Below are 12122 nucleotides of genomic sequence, written 5' to 3'. Positions count from 1 at the left end.
TAGATGATGCTGAACCTGCTTTTCCCATCTTTAACAGACAAGTAAGAGTGTCAGTGGACCTGTCCAAGTGTGATTTTTTTTCTACTGATAATGCAAATCATAATAAAGATACAAAGCCTCTCTGGTGTGATTTCCTCCTTGACAGTGAAGTGCAACCTAACCAAAAGTTGCATTCTGTAAGAGGTTTACAAAATTATAAAATGTAGGAGCTCCTCTGAAAGAAGAGTTTGTTGTTTTTTTTTTCTGTTCATTTTTTTCGTTGAACATTTATATTTTCCTAATAAGCAGTTTCTTCACATCACATTTCAAGATGATAAATAACCATACATTTTTATTGCGGAGATTATTTTCAAGATAAAAAAAAAAGTTATCTTTATTTATATATTTTTTCTTTGGGGGAGGGACTTAATGAAAACTTACATTGATAATCACACAATCCCTTAAATTGGCACTGTCTTGTTTTTTAATCGCTTTTTTTCCAGAAAACAATTTGAACATCCTTGTTACACAAGGAGGGGGAGTGGTGGGGAAGGGATCGGGAATGGGAAGCTCCATCTCAAGGTCCAACCCCTTAATACTGTATCGGTTTTCTAAACCCTTAGAAAGAAGTTTTAAAATATCTTTTTGAACAATACATCAGAATCCCCTCATTCTGGCGCAGGAGAATAAATGAGAGATTATCAACAACATTTTAGAACCGGAAGAAGGGAAATCCCTGAAAGAAAGATTTCTGTACCCTTTCATACACCTGAATTCAACTTGTCAGAAATTCCTTACCCTTTAATAGTTATATCTGAAGCCTGAAAACTTTTGAGCAGAGCTTCCCCATATATATCATTACATGGAGTCCTCCCACATACACAATTCAGGAACTCTTGACAAGTTGTGATGAAGCTGGCTTTAAGACTGGTCTGATCAGGCAGCTTCTTCGGTGTTTGTGTACAAACTTGTTACTCTCAGTCAACTTCTAGTATGGAACCGTTTCTTTGCTGGTGTGGTCCAAGTTCACAGACACTATTAGCTAGCAATCACTTTCACGACACTTACACTAGCAGTGTCACTCGCGATTGCAGTCTGGTTGTTCAGTTCCACCGCACCATGTTTCATGGTCACTCATCATTGTTAGACATAAGTTCATAATAGCTTGTAATATTCACCAGCCTGGCAGTTTCATTGTTGTTATTACCTGTTGCCAGACTTCCTTTTATGGCTGGGTGTTGGGGCATGATATTTCATTACTGTTTGCAAATTTTTTAACATCGCACATTGAAAGTGTGATGAATTAAAATAACTGAACTCTATGAGAGAGAATTGTCAGAATTGCTAGTGTTCTCTCATTCCCTGGGACTGAAATGGCTTGATGTAAGCTTGTATATATTTTTTGCAATATTTTTTCCGCTTGGCCCAGCCACTTTGCTCGATTAGCCTTAGCTATTTCTAAGTGCCTGTGCTCTGTTTTTCATTGTTATTTTTTTCGCATTGCATGTGTTTATTGTTATTGTAAAATTTTTCTGGGCACGAAATAAAGATTGTTGTTGTTGTTTGTTGTATAGAGAAGGCACATTCAAAATAAGGCAAAATGTGTACTAAGTAACCTTTCAAAAGAAGCGGCAAATATGATAGTTAGGGATTAAAAGATAAGGAACATGGTCTGCAAACAAGGCAATTGAAAGGAATTGAAGAAACTAAAGGTGCATGCATGCTTGACCTCATAGGATCGGGGGAGGGGAGTATTGAAACTTTATGGTGTTTGTGACACTCGACACTATTGAAACGGAAAAATATATTAGATGATAACTTGAAAAAAACACGAGATGCCCAAATTACCGAATCGTCCATAAGAATATCTTCTTTTTATTTTTAAGGGGTTCACGGCCTGCCTATACGTTAAAGGAAACGTTTACCAATTAAGGAATTGCCAAGGGAAAAGTTCAAGGTTCTTAACCAATCGTAACTGAATTTATAACCCCACTTTGAGTCACAAGCAAGAACATGAATTTGCGTTGGTGTCGATCGGTAAGAAAGTTCCGCCGCGTTAAGTGTGTGGGTCTACTCCTACATTACTCTCAAGTGTTTGTCAAGGGTAAATTTGAAAAATGGGCTTCTGTTAAATAGGTTCTCCCACGTCTAGAAAACTGACACTGCGCTTTTCTCTTAGTGTAATGCCAACCTAAGAGAATAGGATATTTGAATTGAGTGCAACTTACCTACAATTCATTATTTCCACGCAAACGATGGCGCCTGTGGAATTCAGCGAAGAAGAAACGACGACATTTCGTAAAAACACACACCCTCAAACAGCGTGTTTTTGAATAAATAATCGTTCTGTTCCTCAAACAAACGATATGACCAGGAAGATGACAAAATTTTGTTTATCATGACCAATTAAAACGTTAGAAATATCCCGCCGATAACGAAATATTGCCATTTTACTTACTGAGAGAACGATTATGTCGCATTCAAATTTGATTTTGCCGCTCAGCCCGCTTTTTTACCGGATGTGACGTCACTTTTTGGTGAATGATCCAAACGCAAAAAAAGTGCCAGGCACGCAGAGTGTTCTCCCCCGCCCCTGTTAAAAACTTAAGCACTTTTAAAATTTCAGGCTCTTTGCTGCTTTTCTCCCCGAAAATATCAACCGGGGTTTCTAAAAATACCTTTTGTTGCAACAGCCACAAGTGTTGAGCCGTGAGTTAAACAATATTAAAAATTGGGGAAATTTTCCCTAAATCCTCCATGTCCTCCATTTTAAACACCACTGGTCACAGCCGTTTCATATTTTCGCGCGAGCAATCCGCGCGAACATTCTTACTTCCGTTCAAGATTTCTTTGTTTTCAAACAGCCAATCAAAAAAATTTGAATTAATTCCAAAATCCTTTGTCCCCAGAGCCCTTCGATTCTCGTGCCAAGGCTCCGCCAGCTAAGAGAAGCGAAAAGGGCTATGGGGACGAGAATGGACTGAAACTTCCTGAAACGGGGCTTTGAACCATGAAAATAATCGACAAAGATTTGGTTGTAAGGTCGGCAGTTTTTCTAGCATCAATACTGGCCTCAGCCAGTAAGAGAATCGAGGACGATGTGGCTAAAAAGGCAACGGAGAGGCATATGTTTTTGCAGAGGAACAATCAATTGCCAGACTCTGTCAAAAAGTTGTTTGGGATCGAACACGAGTTTCCGCTTCGGCGGTCCAGCGCCGACCAAAATGCTCAGAAACTGTTTAGTCAAGTTCCACGATCGCTAAATCCAGAAGTGAAGCCAGAAGCTGCTGTGGTAAGACTTAATGCTGTTATTTGTCTAGAATTAATGTGTCTTTGTAATTGCGCGTAACTCTACAACTGGTCACAGTCAACATTGAGATACATTTTTTAATTTATTCCATTTCGATACAATTGATATTTTGATATTACCCTGGCAATTCTGTGACATCATCTTTCCGCAAAAAAATGTTTTCTCTTGCCTCTTTGCTATTGCCTATTTGTTTGCCTTTTCAGTTATGACTCGGCCTTGCGTCTGTAATTAGGAAATGATGAGTAGTCTGGAAGGTTGTTAGAAATTGACTAAAAATGCCATAGCAACTGAGATAATTTGTTGTTGTGAGGCCAAGCCTGAGTTGCGAATGGAAATTTTCCTGTAAGTAATAACTCATAAAACCGGTACATGGCGTCGGCGACCAGGCTATGTAAAGACTGTGACAGTAAGGTCAGCACACACTAGGGTACATGTTACGGGGATACGAAACGGGACATGTTGCAGCAACGGTTCCCTTGTGTGGCACTTTTTCAACACTTTCCGTTGTGGGGACAAAATTCTGAATTCGGGTCACAGAACAGGGAAAAAATGTCGTCAGTTTTCAATCGATTTCAATGTCGCATTGTGTTCACTACCCTTGCAATGCAAACTGTCTGTGCTACAATAAAAAAATCGAAAGGCTTTCTGAACCAACACGTGATATTCACAACAGGTAAGGCCCGTTCCAAACGCCGCTCCATTCATGCACCGAACCTAACTGATGAGTTAAGTACGGCAGAAGAGCGGCGTTTGAATCAGTTTGGTTCGGCAGGTTACGTTTGGTGCGGCAAACAACATTAAATTCGGCAGGGTCAGTCGCACTATGCGACATTGGAGCGGCAGCTGATTCATACGGCGTTCTCCTCATGTGTCGAACCTAGTGCATAAATTACCGTAATTTATTTTTCATATAATGGGACTCGTGATTGGCTCAAATTGAGTGGCATGACCAGTCATGCATGAAGCTCAAAGTCGTTGCTAGAAAATAAAGGCAACAAAATACCAGTATACCTTCGATTTATGAGAAACGGGACTGTGTAAGCGAGTTTCTTTGTCGCAAATTCATTTTTTGCGTTTTCTTCGTGATAATAGCTCAGCTTATTAGATTTCCCTTTAACAAGTCGATTTAACCGGGAGAAAACCTGTCTAAATACAAATACTGAACCTTGAGTTTGAATTTGCTTCCCTAAATATTGCTATAACAGCAAGATAACAGCGAAATGTTAGTCACAGCTTTTCTATTTGGACAGAGTTCGTGAATTCAGAACGCATATTTTCTCGTCGAAAATTGTTACCACCAGCTTCCCGAATTGAGTTCGACGCAAGTACACCGTCTGACCCAGCCGTCGCTACAACTTTGATGTAGTCTAAAAATCGTTCATCATCGAATTCTTATCCTCTTAAAAAGAACCTTATATCAGTCAATATCTTTTCATATGTCGTGTATGCAAATTTACACATCTCGATTTTTCGTTTGAAATGTTTAGCATCTGAAAATGTTTTTAAAATAAGACCAGCACCTGATATTGTCCCAAGAACAATATAGGATTCAAAGTTACACACCAGCTACTGTCTCTGTTACTACCAAAACGACAGATCCAATATTACATGCAAGTTCTATTTTTTTAAAATACTTGTAAGTCATTTTGAATAGCCAGTATTTTTTATGATAGTATTTGTACAAAGCTTTCAATTCTGATATCTCAGCTTCAGTTAAATTTGGATTAATATGATTGGAATTGAAAATAGCCTTCGATGCTTTGATATATATGGTTTAGACATTAATTAATCTAATCCAAAAGATGTTCCTAACTTTTTTTTCTACTAATACCATTGCTTTAAAAGCATCTCCACCTATTGCATAAGAGTTCGTTGTGAAACCCATTCTCAAAAGATAAGCAGACCTTATTGACGTAAAATGAATGTTTTCTGTATCATGGCTAAAATCAGAATCTGTTTCTTCTTTTGGATCAATTCCACCAATAGTCGGGCTTAATTTATTACCCTTTTTAGTACTCCAGAACATTATCTGCTTGTTTATAAATTTACTATTGCCACCACTTAAATCTGTAGATAACTGTTTATTGCACCGAATTCTGCTCGCAACAAAACAGCATTGTTGATTTTTTGAAAGCTGTATGATATCTTAAAACCTGTTTTTGCCGCCATATAAAATTCTAAATAATGATAACTCGAGACGTTGAAATCTATTTTAACCACAGCATAAATTGTAAAATTTTAGTCAAATCAAGATTGACATCCATTTCACCATAGAAATTATTGAAACCGTACGTTAAATTAAAATCAGAAAATGGTTTGCCACTTGGCGAACCAGTTGAGGTAATTACATTCAAATTATTGAAAGCAGCCACATTAGCACCACTCCTTACGAACTCTTCAGGATCTAATAAATCAGCGTAAAATTCAAATATTCTATTGAATAAATCAGAGCCTAACGCTACATACGACAGTTGCTTCTCGATTGAATTTATTTTTGTTGACAGTTCAGTAATTTTATTATTCAACAGTATTTTAGCTGCATTCACATAACTATTCAGTTGTTGAAAGTAACAACATCTCCATCATCATCTCCAACTTCTACATTTGTAATTTTTTGTTGTTCATGTCTATTGGAACAATCATATTCATTTTCCCATTTTCCAAATAATACAGCTCATCAAAAACATCTGAGCTCACATCATTCTGTTTTCCCTCGATTCCATAAATAACCAAATGGCCACGCCCCTGAGATGGACTGTTTGCAATACCCTGACATCTCAAGTCAACGTAAATGTATTCAGGTGGAGTTACATCATATTTATGCAAGTGAATGATGGATCTACTGTATTTAGAAAACAGCTTGATTGATTGTTGTCCGATATTTAATGAAGTAGAAACAACTCACACTGTCACCTGATTCATAACCGGTGCAAAAAATTCAATCACTAGAGTGAATTCACCCTTAGGAAGTTTGTACATGTTGAAACCCAGTCGGGATAAATACTCATTATTTAACCCCTTTCCCATTCTGAAACTGTAAGCTTATTTACTGATATCATGAGGTGAATCGGAAAAGTCTTCGATACCATCAACGATAATGTTATTTTCACTTGTTGATTGATTAACATCGTCCATAACATATTGGATAACACTTTTTTTGTTAGTTGAGCTGCTGATATGTGACTCATTTATCTTTTTGTTGAAACTATCAGTCAATGTTGTAATCATATTCCCTTTGACTTGGTGTATATACCCGACATTAGTAGCTGACAGCACATTGTTGGCGTTAGTGGATAAGTTGGTTATTTTTTTATTGTTCATGTCTAAATCAGCAGCCATTTTATTTGAACCATCAAGTAAAGTGTTTCATTTTTATTTGCTTTGGTTGTGAACTGTTGATAATTGACTGCATCATTGTTGCTGCTGCCAGATGCAATGTTTTCTATTCTGTTGTTGCCCATATCAAAATCAACAGTCCTAGAATTTCCACCATGAATGCTTAATTTCTTTTTCAAACCTTCATTCATTTTTACTACTTCTCCTAAAGCTGATTTTGTTCCATTGATACCCGCCTGAAGATCTGAACCGATTTTGTCGGCATAAGACTTGTTGGTTTTGTCTGCAATAGCAATATCTTGTTTACTATTTTCAGAATCAACATAAATTTTTGTCACAGCAACAGTATCAACATAAACTTTACTGACCAAGTCATTATTTAGCTCTTATTAACCGAGCTGGAGGTCTGTACGGGAGAATCTTGACCGAGGTCGTGAGTACAGACCGAACGCAACGAGGTCTGTACACACGGCCGAGGTCAAGATTCTCCCTTACAGACCGACTTAGCTCGGTTAATAAGATGTTTATTATATGGCAAAGAAGAAAACTTTAATTCGTTTAATGTAACTGTTTTGCTGACATTTTGCTTGCGAACGCCGATGAGCTTAACTTAAACCTGCCGAAATTTGCTCGTCCTCTTTACTTTTTTTTTTTGTCATCAGGCTTTTTGGCACTTCCATAAATGATTGAGAAGAAAATAAAAAAAAAAAGTGGGGAACATTTTTCTATTTTAGTTTGCTACTTTTTCAACGCAAAATGAAACCGGTCTAGATGCCGGTCTAGATGGGAAAATCTAGACCGCGGTCAATATCGATTTCAGCCAATCAAATTCGTGAATTTGGTAGTTCCCAGTCCTTGTGAGACACAGGCATATAATAATATCATATAACCCATCATAATATGATTCTGTGTTTTTGATTACCATATGTCTGGCATCAAAATAATTACCATCTTTGTCTTTTTTCAGAAATTTGTCATTCAAATACTCTTTATTAACGGCACTCTTGAAATCTCTGATTCTTGTCTTGTAATCTTCATCAACTTTATGATCATCAGGACTGTCTAAATTGAATGCCTTTTTATTTTGTAAATCATAATTACCATCAGAAGTTAGTTTAAAACCTATCCCGGGATCTCCTTTTTCACCTTTTACTACTACTGTTTCAGATAAAGAAACCTCACCTGGCCAACCTAAAATTCCGTTTGAATAAGACATATGTAATAATATTAGATTAGAAATTTCAGTCTCTCATTAAAATTCTTAGCGGTAAATTTTCGTGGTTTATCTATGCACAGAAAGCTATATGGATCATTAGTAGCCTTTTCACACAGTTTTTTTATCAACATTGTTTTCACGGCATAAAAGTGATTTTTCATTTGCCGATGGAAACTCAAATACAAAAATGGCTACAGTTTAGTCTAATATCCTTTAGAGTTTTATAGTAGCTCTGACTCAGATATATTACTGAGCAATTTTTATGTCTTCCTGTTGTAAAATTATCAATTAATGGCGCTTGGTTCTTTTCACAAACGAAATCGTCAAATATGACAAGCTTTTGATTACCATTATTCATTTCTGATACAGGTTTTGTTTCATCATTACTAACTTGCAATATATCATAACCAACTTCTTTACTCATTGGTTTGAAAGCCTTCATTAGATATTCATATTTTGATTGTTCGAGATTTTTCGCATACAGATTTATCGAAATACAGTAAATTCATTATCATATGAAGCAATGAATTAGTCTTTCCTGATCCACTAAGCCCGCATATTAACATTTTGAAACAACGGTCAGTGATAAATTGGTATAATTGCTTATAATTACCAACATTCTCTTTAATATCTTAATTTGGTATAATAATCAGAAAATAAAATACAGCTCAGATAATGATTCAACTTGGAAAGAACTTACATTTCCCAGTGGTGTATACAATTACATTAATCTTAACATGTTTTTGAAACATAAAACCGGTCTGAAAAAAATGATGATGATGATGATGATGATGATAAATATCCAATAGCGTTAGAATTTCAACACGCCACTTTCAGAGTATTAATAAAATTGAAAACAGGTTACCAACTTGACTTGACTGAATCAAATTTTCATGAGCTTATTGGCTTTGACAAAGTCATTTTCAAAGATGCTCAAAATTATGGGTCACGAATGCCTAATTTAAGTCAAGATACAGAAATGTTAAACATTTATTGTGATTTGGTTAATACCAGCCTTGTTGATGGTGTAGATACAGATATAATATACAGTTTCAGTACATCTGTCTTGAAACCGTCATATAGTTTCACCGTGGAACCACGGAGAGTTACATTTAATCCCGTAAATAAGAACACCTTTTCAAGCATAAGAATATATGTAACTGATGGCAAAAGACGACAGATAAATCTTAATGGCGCAGATACAGCTTTTAGTTTGTTATTGAAAAGAATTATGTAATGTATTTATATGAAACCATATGAATTCAAAAGGTTTTACCATCCTAAAATGGGTAAATTTGTGTATAAACACAAAGGAAACGGTTTAATTGTTGACAATATATTCAAACCGATAAGGACTATAGCATCATCTGTTCCCAAACCAATCGGTCATGAAAACAGCAATAAAACAAGCTGGTGATAAAATTGTAGAACAATCTGGTGATCTGATAATGAGGAGACTTAGAGGTGTGAAACAAAAACCAGCAAAAGATTCAGAAAGTACTGATATCATATTGAATCGTTTAATATCAGGACAAGGCATAAGAAAAAGAAACCACATTTTTATCTGAACTAATATTGTAATGGCTTTTAGATCAAGTGAAATGTTACAACGAAATGAACTGATTAGATACCAGTTAGATGATGCAATCAGAGCACCAGTTGCTGGTCAACACCAAGATAAAAACGATTACAAATTCACAATCAATGACAGATCAGCATTTTATGATTGGTATAATGCATATTTTGAAATTCAATTTTCAATTACAAAAACTAGCTGATGGAACAGCTTATCGAGCAGATCGAGTTACATTTCATAAACGAGAAACTATTGTTCTCAGGCTTTCAAAAGATGCTCTGTCTGGAAATGACACCCTGTACGTTCCATCAAATATTGTGAAACGACTGGAAAAAAAAAAACAGGAAAATGAAAGAGGGTATGGACATCAAAGTGGCTAAGACTAATATAAGAAAGCAAGTTGGTGGAAGCCTTTTAACAAGCATATTAAGATTAGGACGTACTTTTGCACCTCAAATAGCAAAAACGCTTGCGTTAAGCGCATTGGCTGGATTGGCTTCAGAAAGTGCTTCCCAAGTTGTTAAGAAAATATCGGGAAGAGGTCAAATAGGTGGTAGTTTTATGATTCCTCGACACAATGTTCATTCATTACAAATATATGATGAACACTTGACAGAAAAACAAAAAAATGACATGAGGAAGGCTTTGATGTCAGGTGAGGATATCGTCATAAGACCAACCAAAAAACAAAGTGGTGGATTGTTGGGTAGCTTATTTGCTTAAATTGGTATTCCACTAGCTGTTGATATGATTAGTAAACCATTATTGAAAGCTATTACAGGAAAAGGCGCTCCACAAATTGGAAGGCCACCATTACCAAAATCAAAGGCTGGTTGAGCTCCTTAAATGGGACAGCCGCCTCCTTTTATTGGTACTTGAGAAAAGACCATTGGACGAGGAAGAAAAAAAAAAGCTTTGGAAAGGGACTACTATTAGGGAAAAACAGCCGATTCAACTCAATTCCAATACTCGGACAAATATTATAAAACCAAAATTTCACAAAAATATTCCGATAAGTAACCATGATTTAATAGAATGGTGTAAGTATCTCAGAATACCGATCAATGATGTTTTGTCGAGAGATCAAACAGTACCTCATAATCATAAGCAAGCATTATTTATTTACAATATTGAACCTTCATATATGAATGGATCTCACTGGGTTACAACGTATGTTGAGGATAACGTTTTAAACTATTTTGACAGCTTTGGCATGCCACCATTTCGAGAGCTTATAAATCACGTCAGGAGAGAACACCTGACTTTATTACCTCAAAATAACAAAATTCAAAATCTTTATCCAACTACTTGTGGTTATTTCTGATTGTACTTTTTGAATGAGATGAGGAAAGGAACCTCATATTTGAATTTATTGAACGTGTTTGACATACATAATACAACAAATAATGAACGGTTTATTGAGAGATATTTCAAAAATATCTAATTTATGTATATATGAAGTCTTATTGCGTAAAACAGAAAAAGTAAACTGAATGTGTTCCAGGTAATGAAAAATATATGAAAGCTAAAAATGGAAGAACAATGATGAAATGCACTTACGCTGAATGTGGAATAACTAAAACCAAATTTGTGAAGTCAAAAAACTAATTGAGCCCTCACAAGCGGGGGGCAATATATTTCAACAGAAGCATATCACCTCGAAGCGTCTAAATTCTCTTTACATGTTCGGAACAATGCTGGGGTTTTTTAGCCGACCAATCAGAACCACAGATTTTTTTTTTTTTTTTTGCGCAAATATGGAATCAGCGGATTGAGGTAAGTTTGTTTACATAATGGCGGCCTTTTGCAGAGAGGCTGTTTTTCAAAACCACCTAAGAACGACAATTCAAGCCATAAGTGCTGTCGGAAGTTGATATTGTCAACAGGGTCTGCAGAAAGGATCAGGGAACTTTTCTGATTACTTTGAGTTAAAATTGGCTGGTGAAATTGTAGTTGCTTGAATCGAGTGTGTTGTTTCGTGCCTTTCGTGGGCTCGTAAAACGCTACAGTGACACCTTTTTTGATTTATTTTCCGAGAAAGGGAAAGGTAAATCATATGCTGTGCTTGTAGTTTGTCAGGTGTTAGCAAGCCAGATTGAGTGTGAAATCGTAAAGGAGATGCCATTGCTCGGTAAGGATGTTGTATGTTTAGAGAATGTGACAACAGAGAAAATGAACATTGTTGAGAACAATGTTTCGGTTTTAAAGCTAGGTCCTAGGCCGGTTTTGAATAAAAAAAAAGTTTACGGTCCCAAGCGAAAATGGAGGATCCCGAAAAGAGGAATATATCTTGTTTTGTACGAAACGTAGACAAAGGAAATCTGTTTGTGCTTAAGGTGGAATTAATTCCCTTCTTGCGGACATTTGCATGTTTGGAAACGTTGCAAACGAAAATAGATTTCAGTTGTTTAATTTGGTTGAAAGCTCCTCAAGATTTACGGTTCTGGAACTTAGCAAGGCAGTACTCATCCCAGATGGTGTTTTGGCTACAAATGCATGATTATAGTTTCTAATCTGAAATTCAAAGTTTTACTTCAACCCATACACTTACATCCGTTGACATGATGTTGACATTTCTTCTAGCCATGCATGAATTCATGAATTATATAAATCAAAATAGCTTTGAAAACCTTAGCACACTGATGACCTTGCCTTTTTACAGCACTGAGTTGCAAGGATGTTTCTTTTAACTGAATTGTCAAGTG

General features: G+C 36.1%; 1 long non-coding RNA gene and 1 pseudogene across 2 annotated transcripts in view; one reads left to right on the top strand and one right to left on the bottom strand.

Moving 5' to 3' along the window:
• The window catches only part of LOC149109585 (uncharacterized), a 56866-nt gene that overhangs the window by 43588 nt on the left and 1156 nt on the right, over window positions 1–12122 (bottom strand). The gene's annotated exons all lie outside the window — the stretch shown is intronic.
• Window positions 2951–12122, top strand: part of LOC149109583 (uncharacterized) — a 37916-nt pseudogene continuing 28744 nt past the window's right edge. The window contains exon 1 of the transcript XR_016208779.1: window positions 2951–3271. The product of XR_016208779.1 is annotated as an uncharacterized LOC149109583 (transcript). The remainder of the gene's footprint in view (window positions 3272–12122) is intronic.

Source organism: Orbicella faveolata, unplaced genomic scaffold (genome assembly GCF_042242905.1).
Source record: "Orbicella faveolata isolate gen_17 unplaced genomic scaffold, um_ofav_v1 contig_25, whole genome shotgun sequence".
In the NCBI taxonomy this organism is placed as follows: domain Eukaryota; kingdom Metazoa; phylum Cnidaria; class Anthozoa; order Scleractinia; family Merulinidae; genus Orbicella; species Orbicella faveolata.
Note: the sequence above shows the minus strand (reverse complement) of the source record. Positions and strands in the feature narration are given on the sequence as shown.